The sequence below is a fragment of the Pezoporus wallicus genome, unplaced genomic scaffold, assembly GCF_028554395.1.
Source record: "Pezoporus wallicus isolate ANWC-B61680 ecotype Strahan unplaced genomic scaffold, APGP_CSIRO_Pwel_v1 contig_10769, whole genome shotgun sequence".
Classification (NCBI taxonomy): Eukaryota; Metazoa; Chordata; class Aves; order Psittaciformes; family Psittacidae; genus Pezoporus; species Pezoporus wallicus.
In genome coordinates this window covers 1,130,963-1,145,095 of record NW_026635715.1, presented here as the reverse complement: position 1 = coordinate 1,145,095, position 14,133 = coordinate 1,130,963, and the positions used below count along the sequence as shown (strand labels likewise).

The following is a 14,133-nucleotide window of genomic DNA, read 5'->3' as shown; positions in this document are numbered from 1 at the left end:
GGGTACAGTGATAAGTCCCTTTCCTTCCTGCTGCAAGAGCTCCCGAGGAGAGGAGAGGGCTCCTCAAAGGCATTTCTCAGGGGCTGCAACAGCACTTTGCATGCTGAATGTGCCCCAGAGGACACAAAGCCCAGACCTGCCACATGCAGTTTGGTGGCAACACATTTCATCAGCTAATCCACCAGTAACTTCTCAAAGCCTCTTCTGTGACACACAGTTTACACAAGTCCTCGACGCATTTTCTTTTCCATTTCCTTAATAAAGACTGCAGTGAATCTTTCACCAGTCCGAGAAGCCCCATGGCAAGCCTTGGGGGCATGTGGCTTATCTTCTCAGAAGCAAGTCAGGACAGCACACATCAACCCCCATCGTCTACACAGTACCTCTGCATCCTCCACTGAAGGTTAATTCTCCAGGGATGAAATAAATCATATTTCTTGCAGCCCTTCAGTTTGACCTGTGTCTAAGAAGGGAGAAGCAGGAAGGGGATGGGGACAATGAGATGCATTACAATGGGCTTTGGAGCCTCTTCATGGAATCATAAATCAGACTGGTTTGTGTTGGAAGGAACCTTGCCACAGGCAGGGACACCTTCCACTAGACCAGGTTGCTCCAAGCCCCCTCCAACCTAGCCTTGAGCATTTCCAGGGATGGGGAAGCCAAGTGAGAACCACAACATCCCACCCCACACAAATCCCACCTATTATCAGGGAAACACTCTGACAGCATTGTGAAAGCTCTCCTACAATAACCAGAAAGAAGTTCCCGAAGCACTGAGAAAAGCATGACAGTCCCCAACAAGCACAAACAGCTTCCTCGAGGAGCCCTGAAGCCAAACAGAGTAAGAGAGATGAGAGTTCCGACAAAGGGACTATCAGGACATCCAGACAGCACAGGTTAAACCTGGCTCTGCACGCTGACACCTCATCTTTCAACACCAGGGAAACTAAAAGCCTGTAAGCAACAGGTTATCCTCAAGCAGCGGAGCTGGACTTGGATTCTATTGCTCACACCATAAATCACCATGTCAGCTGCTCCAGACATTTCCACTTGCCAGAGTGGAACTGGGTAAAAGTGCCTGGTGCTTTCCCGATAGAGGGGATTAGCTACAGAACAAGGAGGAAAAGCGACATAAAACGATGCATGGTGCCTTTTCCCGGAATAATGATCCCCACATTTGCATAGCGCGGCTCAGCGCGTGTCTGCATCTCTGATCACACCTCTGGGTGCATCCAAAGCGTTATTCATTTCCATCGAGGAGGATTAAGAAGCTTAAATTGTTAGCGCCCATTTACTCAGACTTAATGCATTTTTAAAGCTGCCTCATTATATGCTGATGTGCAGGTGCTCAGCAGCGAGAGACACTTGAAAAGGATGAAGCACACAGAGGGTCAGCCCCAGGTACAGGAGGAGTCTTCCTCCTTCCCTGCATCCAACCCCTCTGGCTTCCTTGCAGCAGCCCAGCAGGTAATTTGGGCTCTGGATTGGGAAAACCAGTTTGCCAGGAGCTCGCCCAGGGAATTCACTCACACTGCTTCTCCCTCACATCACGTGTGGCCCGGGAACAACCCCTCTGCTCCCCGCTTGCCTTCCTGTGCAAGCGATAAGGAGGAAATCCGTCCCAGACAGCCGGACAGAGAGCTCACCCCTGCCCCATGGTGCAGCCAGTCCGAGTCGCCAGCTCGCAGGACGTTAATTAGAGGTGGCCGCCAATTAAGAGCGGAACAGTTCATGCCAGTGCCAGGGCTGCCTGGCGCCGGATCAAGAGAAACAACCCCTCGGTGTTTACACTGCGGAGTAACCCGACATCCCGTAACTCCGCGTTACTCACTGCGGTGACCTCATCCTGTGCCCGCCTGCTACAAGTGCTCGTAATTACACCTCACCGGCTGCTCTTCCCTCTCCACGGCAGATACGAGGAATAATTAATAATGTGTATCTATGGAGTAGAGCTCGTACCCCCCCCTCATCCCCGTCCCGCAACCTGGAAGCAGGACCGGGTCCGTTACCTGCGCTCGCCCCCCGCTCGGCAGCCGCGGCTCTCCCATGGCTCTGCCCGCCGGGCGGTGGGGACCGGGGGCTCCGGGGGGATCTTCTGCCGGGCTGCAACAGAAAAGGTGAGTTTAAAGCTCCTTATTTGGGCAGTGATGTAAAGGGAAGTTGTTCAGCCGGCGCCACCCCCTTTTTCCATTCACTACACATTGTTTCCTGTTGTCAAGCAGCTGCCGGGGCTCTCGGAGCGGACAAGGGAATCCTGCGGCCCCCGGATGCTGCGGGAGGAGCTGCCGGGGCTGCCCGGTCCCCGCAGCCCCGAGCGGGGACGGGGGAACCGAGACTCCGCCGGGCTGGACCGCAGGAGCGGGTCGGAGATGCTCGTGGTCCGCGTCGTTCCCCCCCCCCCCCCACCTCCCAGCGCTTTCCATCACAAAAGCGGCTTCTTGCCTGCAGGAGCCGGTGCCGTTGGAGCCCGGGAGGGAAGGAAGCAGCCCCGGCCCGGCGGAGGGAGCGCGCTGCCGGCACGGTGCTGCCAGCGCGGCTCGCCCGCCCCGCCGCCTCCCTCCCCTCTCCATCCATCCCTCCCTCGCCGCCTTCCTCCACCACATCCTCCTCCTCCTCATCCCCTCCCGCTCTGTCCCGGCAATCCCGCTCCCCCATCTGAGGGGGGGGGGACCTGAGGGCAGCCCGAGCAGCTTCCCTCGGGATTGGGAAGCGGAAGGGGGGCTGCAACCGGGGAAGGGGGGGTCAGAGGGACCCGTCCGCTTCCGCCCGCTGCTGCGGCAGGGAGAGGAGGGGGAAAGAGGGTCCGGCACCCCCTCGACGGCCCCGATTACCCCAAACGCAGTCAGATTTTTTTTCTCCTTTTCCTCTTTTTGTCCCTTTTTTCCTTTTGTTTTTCCCCATAAATTATCACTGCCGTAGCAATCTGCAAGCCTGAGCCCTTGCGCTAAAAGGGAGAAGGACAAATTCCTCCTTCATTCTGCTGCAGGCAAGGCAAAACGAGCAGGCAGGCGAGATCCCGAGATCCGCAGAGCCCCGTCCCACTTCTCTGGGATGATGGCCTAAGGCTCCCACCGGCATCCCGGCTCTGGGCAGCCTGAGATGAGCTCAGAGGACGGAGTCAGACAACCCCAGGCCAAACAGCTGGGAAGCAGCAGGCTGGGAGGGGGGTAGAAGAAAGCAGAAGTAGCTGTACCCCAGAGCTGGCTTGGCCGAAACTGCATCTCAGCGCTCCTTTTCTAAGGCAGGCAGCACAAAAAAATCCCTGAACACCCTGACCCCTCAGAACCCCCACTATTACCAAGCCGATGTTCCTATCTGACTCCAGACTTTATCAAGTCAGGGTTAGGCCAAAAGAAAAGTCACCTAATGATGAAATAGCAATGATGCGAAGTCTCTGTGATGGAATTACACTGGCAGCCAAATGAGAAACTTCACCGGATGTGCTTTTTGGGGTGAACGTCAACAGAGGTGTCACTTTGCTCAGCAAACAGCACATTGCTCATCAGGAGAATGAATGACTGGGAACCCGCTATCGAAACACCCGCCTGGCCTATCTCCAACCAGCCACAGAGCAAGCTCCACGTCAACTGCATCCCCTGAATGCTTTTGTAATACAAATACCGTGTAACACATGCGCTTCAATTCCCTCAATAGCCCGGTTTCACACCCAATTTCAGCTCCTCTCATTTCAGGCAGAAATGAGCATTGGAGCATGATGTAAAAATGCTCCATAGTTTTATTTGTTTAATTTTGTTCCCAAGCTGCTCCAGGCTCAGCCTGAGTCACTTTGGTGTCAGCAGGTGCAGTTGCTTAAGGTCCTTAAGGAATTGTACGGATGCAGTCAGACACTGGATATGCTAACTGGCCCGCAAGGACTCTCAACCAGTGCATGTGGAATGGCCTCTACCCTCCCAAACCTCACTTGATAAACACTGAAATTGGGTGTATTCCCCCCTCGAGCCAGCTCTCACATCGAACTGGCTGCAATTACTGAGCTGCTCCATCCCAGACGCTGGGTTCCAGCCCCAGCTGCACATCCCGTTTGCTGCTGGCCATGGAGAGCAGATCGCATCCAGAGCTCTGCACAGCCCAGCTCTGGTGGGCCAGGAGCAGTAAAAGCAGGTTTGTCACCTCAAGGCCAGCTAACACAACCCACACTGCCCAGGGGACTGTGGCAATAGAAGGGACTGCATACGGCAAGCATCCAACTTGAGGGTATGGACAGACGTGTAATAGATGAAGTAGAGCTCATAGTAGCATGGACAGAAACACAGGGACCCCTAATCAGAAGCAAAAGCAGCCACCAAAGCAATGTCCCATTTACTCCATGTCACAGTGGGTTAAAATCAGCTACATCTCAGTTACTGCATAAGTCTCAGATCTTTCAGGTCCCTTCCAACCCAAACCAACCTAGGATTTCATCAGCAGCTTCATGATGGTTCTGATTTCACTAGGCCAGACAGATCATCTCCTCCTGACGTCCACCGTCTTCCTTCCTTCCTTCTGTGCACAGGGATGAACTGAGAGCTGTGAGAAGGACTTACTGAAGTATCATCTCCCAGCCTGGAGTGACTGTGAGAGGCTTCAGCACTTCTGTTATGATAAATTCTCTCTTCCTTGGAAGACACAGCCCCAGGAATTCAGGAAAACACTGGCAAAGTGCTAACATTGCTTTAAGAGTGCACCACAGAACATCAAACACGGGCACATTCAGGGTTTGAATGATTTTAACCAGCCTCCTTTACTGTGCTCATCCCGTCAAACACCCAAACATCCTTTTCACAATCGTGGAGGTTGAGCTCTGTGCTCCAACACCCAAAAAGGTCCAGGTATTTTTCCCCCTGAGCACAAACACCACCATTCAGGGCAACCAACACAAAGGTGTTTGCCTGGTCCTGGTGGCTTTTCCTGGGTGGAAGAGTGTGGTTTTGCTTGGATGGGAAAAGGAAGGACCAGGCTCCCCTGAGACTCCTCTTCCCACCGCAGGGTCAGGAACACAGAGGGTTAAGTTCAGGCCGTGACCAGCAGTTTTGTGGATATCCTTTGTTAGAACCCAGCATTTAGTCAGGAAAGGGGCTGTCCTCAGGTCAGGTTTAAACAACCGCATCTCATTTAAAGCTCAGCCTCTTTCCCTCCCCTTGGTGTTTAGTCTGGTTACGCTGCCTTCACCCCACTCCTGTTCACCTCAGCGTGGCCCAGGGTGTGCACAAATTACCCGCTGCCTGAAAAACCTCTTTGAATCTGTTCCCACTTCTCTGGTTTTGGGCTCTATTGCTTTTTCCACCACCCCTGCTGCTGTGGAGGAGTTCCCAGCGCTGTGCTCCTCCTCGGAGCACCCTTGGTGCTCTGTTTGCTCTGTGCTCTTCCAGCTGGTCCCCAACTCGCTCTTCTCTTCCCTGCTGCTAAAATGCATTAAGAGAAGCCAAAAGCATGGTCAGGACTTTGAGCTTTTCCATATCCGTGACTGTTCGAGCTGCTGTTTGAGTAACTCACTGGGAAAGGAGGTTCCCCCAAAGAACCCCTTTGCTACAGTGTGGGAATCAGAATCCCAGCCTGGTTTGGGTTGGAAGGGACCTTAAAGCTCACCCAGCTCCAACCCCTGCCACAGGCAGGGACCCCTTCCACTAGAGCAGCTTGCTCCAAGCCCCTGTGTCCAACCTGGCCTTGAGCACTGCCAGGGATGGGGCAGCCACAGCTTCTCTGGGCACCCTGTGCCAGCGCCTCAGCACCCTCCCAGGGAAGAGCTTCTGCCTAAGAGCTCATCTCAGTCTCCCCTCTGGCAGGTTAAAGCCATTCCCCTTGGCCTGTCCCTACAGACCCTTGTCCAAAGACCCTCTCCAGGTTTCCTGGAGCCCCTTTAGGTATAAGAAAGCAAAGGAACCAGGGATTTTCACATGAGTTCTCACAGATTTGCTGTGCAGTTATCAACAGGTCACTTCACCTGTCTGGGGACCTACAAATGCTGTTGTGTATTTAGTTTTTATTAAAGCCCCTATGCCCAGCTATGGGCAATCACACTCCTGACTGAATAGGAGACAGGGAACACGGTTTTCATGTCATCCTTTCCCCTTGGGAAAGCTACAGTAGCCAAAACCAGTGAATCAAACACATTTCAGACACATTTAACAACCTTTTACAACCTGAACTGTAAATCCCTAAAAGCGAAATAAGATCTTCAGAAGTTTTAGGTCACTCAGCACCACTGGCAAGCCCTGAGCTCCCCCTGCTTTTAGAAATCCCACCAGGCACCTTTCCTGGGGTGAGATTATTTGGAAGACTGACCCCAGGAAGCCCATATCCCTTCTTTTGCCATCCCGTCACCAAACCCCCATTGAAGGGCAGCACTGGTTTGGCTTCAGTTCCTCCCTCTCACGCCCTGTCGTAGCTCTGCTCTCCCCAGCTTGCTTCCATCCTGGACATCAGGCACTGCAGGAGCTCTGTGTCTCACTTTCCACATCTGCAAAATGGGAATAACAACGTTCCTTAACGCAAAAGGTCCCTGTGCTTGTTAAACATTTCAAAAGCATGTGGGAGAATATTCAATTATCCCCCCCCAAAAAAAAAAATCACTGCAAAGTTTCATTATTATTCCAACACTTCCATTAAAGACACATGTCCTTGTAAGTAACAGGCATGAGGAATCATTATGCTAATTTTAGACAGAGCATCTGCTCAATGTTAAATCTGAAACTTTGTCTCGAAGAAATCATAAAAATGCTTTTTTCTGCAGAATTGACATTTGTCAAACAATATGTTGCGAATGGAAAGTGCAGCCAGCCATGAGTAATCCGAGCGAGCACATGTATTCCACCACGGGGAAAAGCGCTCGGGGAGGGACGCTGCTGCATTTTGGCATGGCAGGAATTAATGAGTAAAGCAACCAGGCTGACGTGCTTCCTGCCTCCAAACCATCCCTGCCAGCTCCGGACCGTGGCACAGACCCTCGCCTTGGAGCTCTGTGATCTCTGGCTGCCTGTGCCCTTTCCTTCTGCCTTCATTCCCAGCATCCAGGGGTTACCTGACCTACCAGCTCCCCCCCAACCCAGGCACTGCTCAGCATCTCCCTGGGAGAAGGTCAGCTAGAAACCTGGGACTTCTCCCTTCACCACAAGTGTTCCTATGGAGATCGAATGGCCTTAAGCTATGCTTACTGTGCTGGACCAAACAACATCCATTTCTTCAAGCACCATCTTACCCTATTTTAACATGTTTGCACAAGCACATGAGCAGCTTCCCACTCACCTACCCCAGTTCTGCAGCGTACCAGGAGACAGGAAACAGCATCTTCAGAACTTGGGGGTTCTACAGAGCTTTGGGGGTTGGAACTAGATGATCTTAAGGTCCTTTCCAACCCTCACTGTTCCATGATTCCATCAGCCCAAACTCTCTCAGTTGCCAGCCCTGTTTGCACTGGGAGATGAGACACAGTGACTTCCCAGCCCATTTTTTCCCTTCCCTTCTATTTTCCTGGACAACCTTTCTATAAGTTTTAGGCCAGGCATTTCCAGTGTGCCTGGGGAGCCCTGGGGATCAGTGGCAGCTTGTAAGGTTTTTGTGAGCTGTAACTAAGAAAAGCAAATCCAGCCCCTGGAAGCTGGAACTAGCTATGCAAATGATGCACCCCCCTGTAAAAATGTGAGATGTACAAATCAAGGAAAAAGGTTGGAATCCACTGAAATAGCCCAATATACAGGAAACACCCCAATAACCACATCAACGCATATGAAACAAGGTGTTACAGACGAGGTCCACATCTAGCAGAAGGAGGGTCTATACATCATAAGCATTAATTTATAAACTAAATAAGCATTTTTACCATATATTTTCAATTGCTCTGTATCCACAGGAGTCATCTCCCCTTTAGGAAACAGTGCAAAAACAAACGTTCCATTTTGCTTCAAAGAAGTCAAGTGGTCGCAAATTGCCATCCTCACGTCTTGTGGATAAAGTCTTCCCAATTCTACCTAGTAGAGCTCAAAAGTCCTATTAGAAATTGCTCATCTCAAATATCCTAAATGCCTATTTGTAAAATCAGCCACTGATTTCTGATCTCACCGGTCTCCTCTTTAGAAATACCATATGTATATAGTCCACAAGTATTTATCAGCCTTATAGAGAAAAGATGCCATAGAAATAGCCATCAAAATGCAGTCACACTCCCCAAAACCTATTTCTCTTTCATTTTGACCCTGACAACCCTTTCCAAGTCACCAGAATCACTCTCGACTGTGAAATTACCAACTGTCCCATGTGAATATTCATTTTCCCTTAAATACGGCAGGGCAAAGGATGTCCTCACCATGAATTCCCGGGCAGGGAGAACACCATGTCAAGGAAGACAAGAGGAAAAGCAAAGCCAGTGCCACAGAGGCTGCTGGAGCTCACAGGAAGCACATGTTTTGCTGGGTGAGATGTGTTGTTTCAATGCCACACTTGGGGAATGTGACGGGCTTTGTGTCCTTATATGAGCTCCTGGTTTTGAGTCACACATCCCAGCCCATCGGTGCTCAGATGCGGAGGCTCCACTTGCAGCCTTTGCACTTTGGTGTGTCTCAGCAGGTCACCAATGTGTTGTGCATCCTCTGCACTGGTGGAATTACAGCCAGGATGAACCCAAACACTGCCATTGCTTTGTTTTAGGGGACAACCCCATGTGAAGCAATAGCTTCTTCCACCTCTCCATGGCAGCATCCCACTGCAGGTGCAGGAGCCCTCCCACAGCAGAGGCCGAGGAGGAGGTGGCAGTGCGGGCAGCCTGCCCTGTCTTGGACCTTTGGCACTTGCTCACACACTACTCCTGTAACAGTCTGCTCTCAGGTTACCCTGCTCAGCCCAATTCGCCTTGCAGGCTGAGGGGGAAGCCACTGCTGGGGCTGAGGGACTCAGCTCGGTTACAGGATTATTCCGTTTGCTCCAGCTGAACTGACAGGTTGGTTTTGTATGTGCACAGTTCTGGTGGCCCCAACATAAGAAGGACATGGAGCTGTTGGAGCAAGTCCAGAGGAGGCCACGAGGATGAGGGCCTGGAGCTCCTCCTATACAAAGGCAGACTAAGAGAACTGAGGCTGTTCAGCTTCAGGAAGCTGCGTGGAGACCTCAGAGCAGCTTCCAGTATCTGAAGGGGGCTACAAGGATGCTGGAGAAGGGCTCTTCATCAGGGACTGGAGAGATAGGACAAGGAGGAATTGGTTCAAACTGAAACAGGGAAGGATTTAGGTTGGATATAAGGAAGAAATTCAAGTTGGACAGGGCTTGGAACTCTATGATCTTAGAGTCCTTTCCAACCCAAACCACTCTGTAATCCTATGATTTATTATTTGTAAAGATTTCTCCTGGGCACCCAGAACTCTGGATAGCTGCTCCTTAGTATATACACAGACAAACAGGAAAGTTTTCCCAACAGTTTGCCCATTCGTTTCAAAGGAGTAATTCTGAAGTTGAATTTGGCCCCAGATTCTCAGTGGTATTTAAATAGGACAGTTTATGCTGCACATGGCCACGGACTCAGCCAGGAAGAAGTAAAATAATGGATGACACAAGAAACATTGAATAATACATCCTCATTAGAGAAAAACGAGATTAATCCTGAAATGCAGTTTTAAGTAGGGCTACATCATGAGATGGATGAGTACAAGGCTTGGATAAGGCTGGACAATGACAGCTATTTCTTCTAAAGACAAAACACATGTTCCCTAAAACTGCCTCCTTTGCTAGGACCTGAGCAGAAGCAACTGGCTTTTAATTCACTGATTCACAGGATCACTGTGACCACATTCAGGTTGGAAGGGAGCTCTGGAGATCATGTAGCCCAACCTCCTTGCCCGGGCAGGGTCACCTAGAGCAGGTTATAGCTCTTCCAAACCCAATACATTGGGCAGCAATTAGAAACCCCTAAAACTTTGAAGGCAGCAGGATCAGCAGCGTGTGTTTGGACTGAAACACCACAAATCCCCCTCTACACTGAAGCAAGGTAATAACTCAGGAGTGAATTTTCTTGGAAGAGCTATTTCTCGTGACCAGTGCTCTACCAGAAGCCTCTGCTGCTCTTTGCATTAATTGCATTACCTCATTTATGCTTCTCACTAAAGCCACTCACATCGTTTCGTCAGCTCATATTCTCTCTTTCAAGTCAGAATTAGCAAAAGAAAACCAAAATAGTTTTATTAGTGGACTGTGTCCTTTTAACAAACTTCAATAATAAAGCATCATAAGTTTTGCATCTGTGGCTAAATGCAAAGGGGGGGGGCACTAACTGACAGCATCTTTTGATGGAAGCTCAAGGGAGAGCAGGCAGCAGCCTAACACCACCGAAAAAGGGAATAAAAGCATCATTCAGGCAACAACCATAACTTTATAGTTAAGAGTCAGTTGGTTTCTTTTCCTTTTGCATTTGTAAGGCAGAGATTTCAGTTCTTTGATGTACAAGAAGCTGCACTCAGCACAGCTTCTCCAGATTTACAGCATTTGTTCCGTACATGTAGAAATATGCATCCACTTAATAATAATGTTAGAACTGGTGCAAAACTAGTTTCTGCAGCAAGCTTGGCTTTGGCCTAAGTGGCCCCACAGTAACGTTGACTCTGGAGAAGGCTGCGTGGAGACCTCATAGCAGCCTTCCAGTATCTGAAGGGGGCCTATAGGGATGCTGGGGAGGGACTCTTCATTAGGGACTCTAGTGATAGGACAAGGGGTAATGGGTTAAAACTTAAACAGGGGAAGTTTAGATTGGATATAAGGAGGAAATTCTTCCCTGTTAGGGTGGTGAGGCACTGGAATGGGTTGCCCAGGGAGGTTGTGAATGCTCCATCCCTGGCAGTGTTCAAGACCAGGTTGGACAGAGCCTTGAGTGCCATGGTTTAGTGTGAGGTGTCCCTGCCCATGGCAGGGAGGTTGGAACTTGATGATCATAAGGTCCTTTCCAACCCTAACTATTCTATAACTCTATGATTCTAAGTTCAACTTCAGTAAAAAGCAAAGGTAATATTCAGTAAAATCTTAAACATAGTCTACACTAGGAAAGATATAATTAAGCAACTTCATCATTCAAGAATGACTGTTGTACCTAATCAACGTGTTCTCTTGTGGTACCTTGGCTACTTAGACTCGCAGAATCCCAGACTGGTTTGTGTTGGAGGGACCTTAAAGCTCCTCCAGCTCCAACCCCTGCCACGGGCAGGGACCCCTTCCACTAGAGCAGCTTGCTCCAAGCCCCTGTGTCCAACCTGGCCTTGAACACTGCCAGGGATGGGGCAGCCACAGCTTCTCTGGGCACCCTGTGCCAGCGCCTCAGCACCCTCACAGGGAAGAGCTTCTGCCTAAGATCTAACCTAACACCTCTGAAACAGAGCTGTTACAAGAATAAACAGGTCTCTTATTTACTGTGGCCATGTGTTCACCAGTGGCTGTAATGAATGGGCAGGGGCAGCACCAGTTCTCATTGCTCACTTGGCATTGCTCCTTAAGAACTTTGCGGCTACCTGGTACTTTGACCACAGGGGACTTCCAGGCTCCCAGCAGCCTCGTCTCTTTGTCTGGCATCTTTGTGTGTTGCTTGGTCACACAAAGGAAGCCTTTAAAGTACAGAGAAGAAAGGGCTGGGGGATTTAACCCTGCACACCTTTTCCCAATCTGCTGTTCTTGGCAGCACAGGCCTCTAAGCTATTGCTAATAAAAATATATTAATGCCTGTCTTCTGCAGCGTGTTTCCTGGCTGGAATTTATCTCACCCAACTTCAGCTCTCTGCAAAGCAAATACCTCCACACCTCCTTTCATGGAGGAAGTCCTAGAGTCGATTCACTTCGTTGCAAGATACACAGCTGAAGTAGTAGGTGAATCATGACCTGAAACACTCTTTGTCCTCTCTCGTGACTGCAAAGGGAGAGTGGATGACTTCTCAACTGGAGGGAGATGAGGGGGGTCTCAACCCTGCTGCTCTCACTGCCCTGAAACTCCAGTAGTGTGCTTTTAAAAGGATGTGTGCATGTGAGTGCATGAGCATGCATCAGTTTACACTTCATCAGACCACTAGAAATGTCACCTGACTACCCTCACTGCGGTTATTATGCATTATTCATACATTCAGTTGGATATCATTCACTAATGAACACCATACCAACAAAATATACATTTTAGACAAGGAAATTCATCAAAAAGACCATTCCAAAATAAGATACAGTCACTTAGAACTTCTAAACCTAGGAAATTAGGACTTCATGTCACATACAGAAATAAATTCAAATAAACACATGGGAAATGAAGGTATCAAAAAACCCCAAACAATCTGAGCCAACACATTGCAGGAAACCGTAAAATCACCAGTGTAGTGTTTGTGGTTCCAGATGCTGAGCTGCCATTCTTGTTCATACCAAGGTCTATCCCTTCCTGTATCACTTACCCAGAGGTGGCCAGAAGGGACGTGGCTGTACCATCAAACTGCACTCAAGAAGTCATAGCGAGGGAAGAGAAGGACAGGTCTGTTCCATCAGTTGATTGAACTTCATCAGTATCATGGTGAAAACCCAGAGCTGCACGAACAGGGGAAAATAGCTGCAATGTGCTTGGGCCATTCGGGAGTCTACGTGCAGTCAGTAATGAGTTGACATGTCCCAACATGACCTAGGAATCAAGACCATGTCTGTGTATGTGGCTGCAGCCTAATTGGGGCTGGAGTAAATACAGGTGAAGTTCAACCCCCTTTAAGACCCTCTGAGTTGTCTATGGGCTACTCTGGCACACAGGGGTGGATCCCACCCATCTGTGAACATCGCCTCCTCCAATGCAGCACCAAGGATGAGGCAGGATAGTTCTAATTCAGGCAGGAATTGGCTAACATCCTTCCAAACTTAGTTCTGACAACTTGTGTCAACAGTCCGCAGGCAAGATCCCAGCTGTCTTAATGCAACTGGTTATTGGGGTGGTTTCAGACTGGCTATCCTGTAAACAACAACACGGATACACATCTTGTTAAGGACTAAGGGAGTTTCCATAACCACCGGCACAGCTCCTGATAAACTTGCTTTGCATGTGAAGATATTTTTCTCTGATTTTTATCCTCTCCTGCTGTCCTATATTCTCTCTCCTGCATTCAGGTTCACACAAAGGGGATGTATTGGTCATAGAAATGATTTGAGGGTTCATTCCTTATAAAGATGGTATGGCAATGGACTAGGCAATGAGAATGAGGATTTCTGGGAATGCAGAGAATGGCACTGAAACTCCAGAAAGAACACAGCCTTGAGCATGGGGATGACCTGGACTCCTAAGCAAGCATTACCTGCAAGCCTCCACCTCCAGGACAAAGGAAACAACTAAATGCAGGTGCTGCTTTGCCATCAGAGCCTCCTGCTCAGAGCAGATGCTGTGAGAGGAAGATGGAGAAAGCTCACCTAGGTTTAGATCCATAGCAGGGATGCTGACAACAGGTTTTCTTGGTATGTGTGTGCGCATGGATGTCTTCAGACGTTTCCCTGCCCTGCCTTAGGATGCAGCAAGGATCTTTCACATTTGTTAATTAGAAAAATGAAATCAGGAGGAAAACCCTCTCACTTGGCTGGAATTAATTTGCTGCTTGAAGTGTTCAGCTACAAGGAGAGGAGGCTCAGATGAGATCCGATTTTCTTCATCCAGGTCAGCATCCTAATAACCTGGCAGGTTTCAGGTGGGTCACAATCCTCTCCACATCAGGAACTGGATCTCTCTTGTATAAACAGTTATTAATGTGAGAAAAGGAATGACTAGGGTTTTCCATGCATCAAAGAACCACCAAGAACAAGGCTGTCCCACACGCAGGACCAGCTAAGCCTGACTCTGCAGAGGACTTCCTGGGAGCCTCTGTCATGGATTTATTTCCAGATCTGAGAAAATCATAGTCAGAACCGGGCTATTCCTGCACAAAGTCTCTGTTTGTGTGAATCCCAATTTTCCTGCCCTCGGGAAATTTCCGAGGGCAGGAAAATTCCTCCTCTGTCCCTGTGAACACACAGAGTGCCCAAGCCTGGGGACACGCAAGCCACCCTGATCCTCACTCTCACAGCACACAGTGTCCTGTCCTGTATTTTCTCTGTCTAAAACCACAAACTCTCCAAACTGTGATTCTTTCTTAAAGAACTTTTGGTTTACAACTACTTTAAGTT

At 49.5% G+C, this 14,133-nt stretch overlaps 1 protein-coding gene across 6 annotated transcripts in view; it reads right to left on the bottom strand.

The window, feature by feature from the left end:
• The window catches only part of HIVEP3 (HIVEP zinc finger 3), a 243,092-nt gene that overhangs the window by 100,496 nt on the left and 128,463 nt on the right, over positions 1-14,133 (bottom strand). For 4 of the 6 annotated variants that reach the window (XM_057397884.1, XM_057397885.1, XM_057397888.1 and 1 more), the window contains one exon: positions 2,010-2,103. The exons of the other annotated variants lie outside the window; for them this stretch is intronic. The gene's annotated coding sequence lies outside the window, so the exon portion shown is untranslated. The remainder of the gene's footprint in view (positions 1-2,009; positions 2,104-14,133) is intronic. 6 annotated transcript variants of the gene reach the window in all.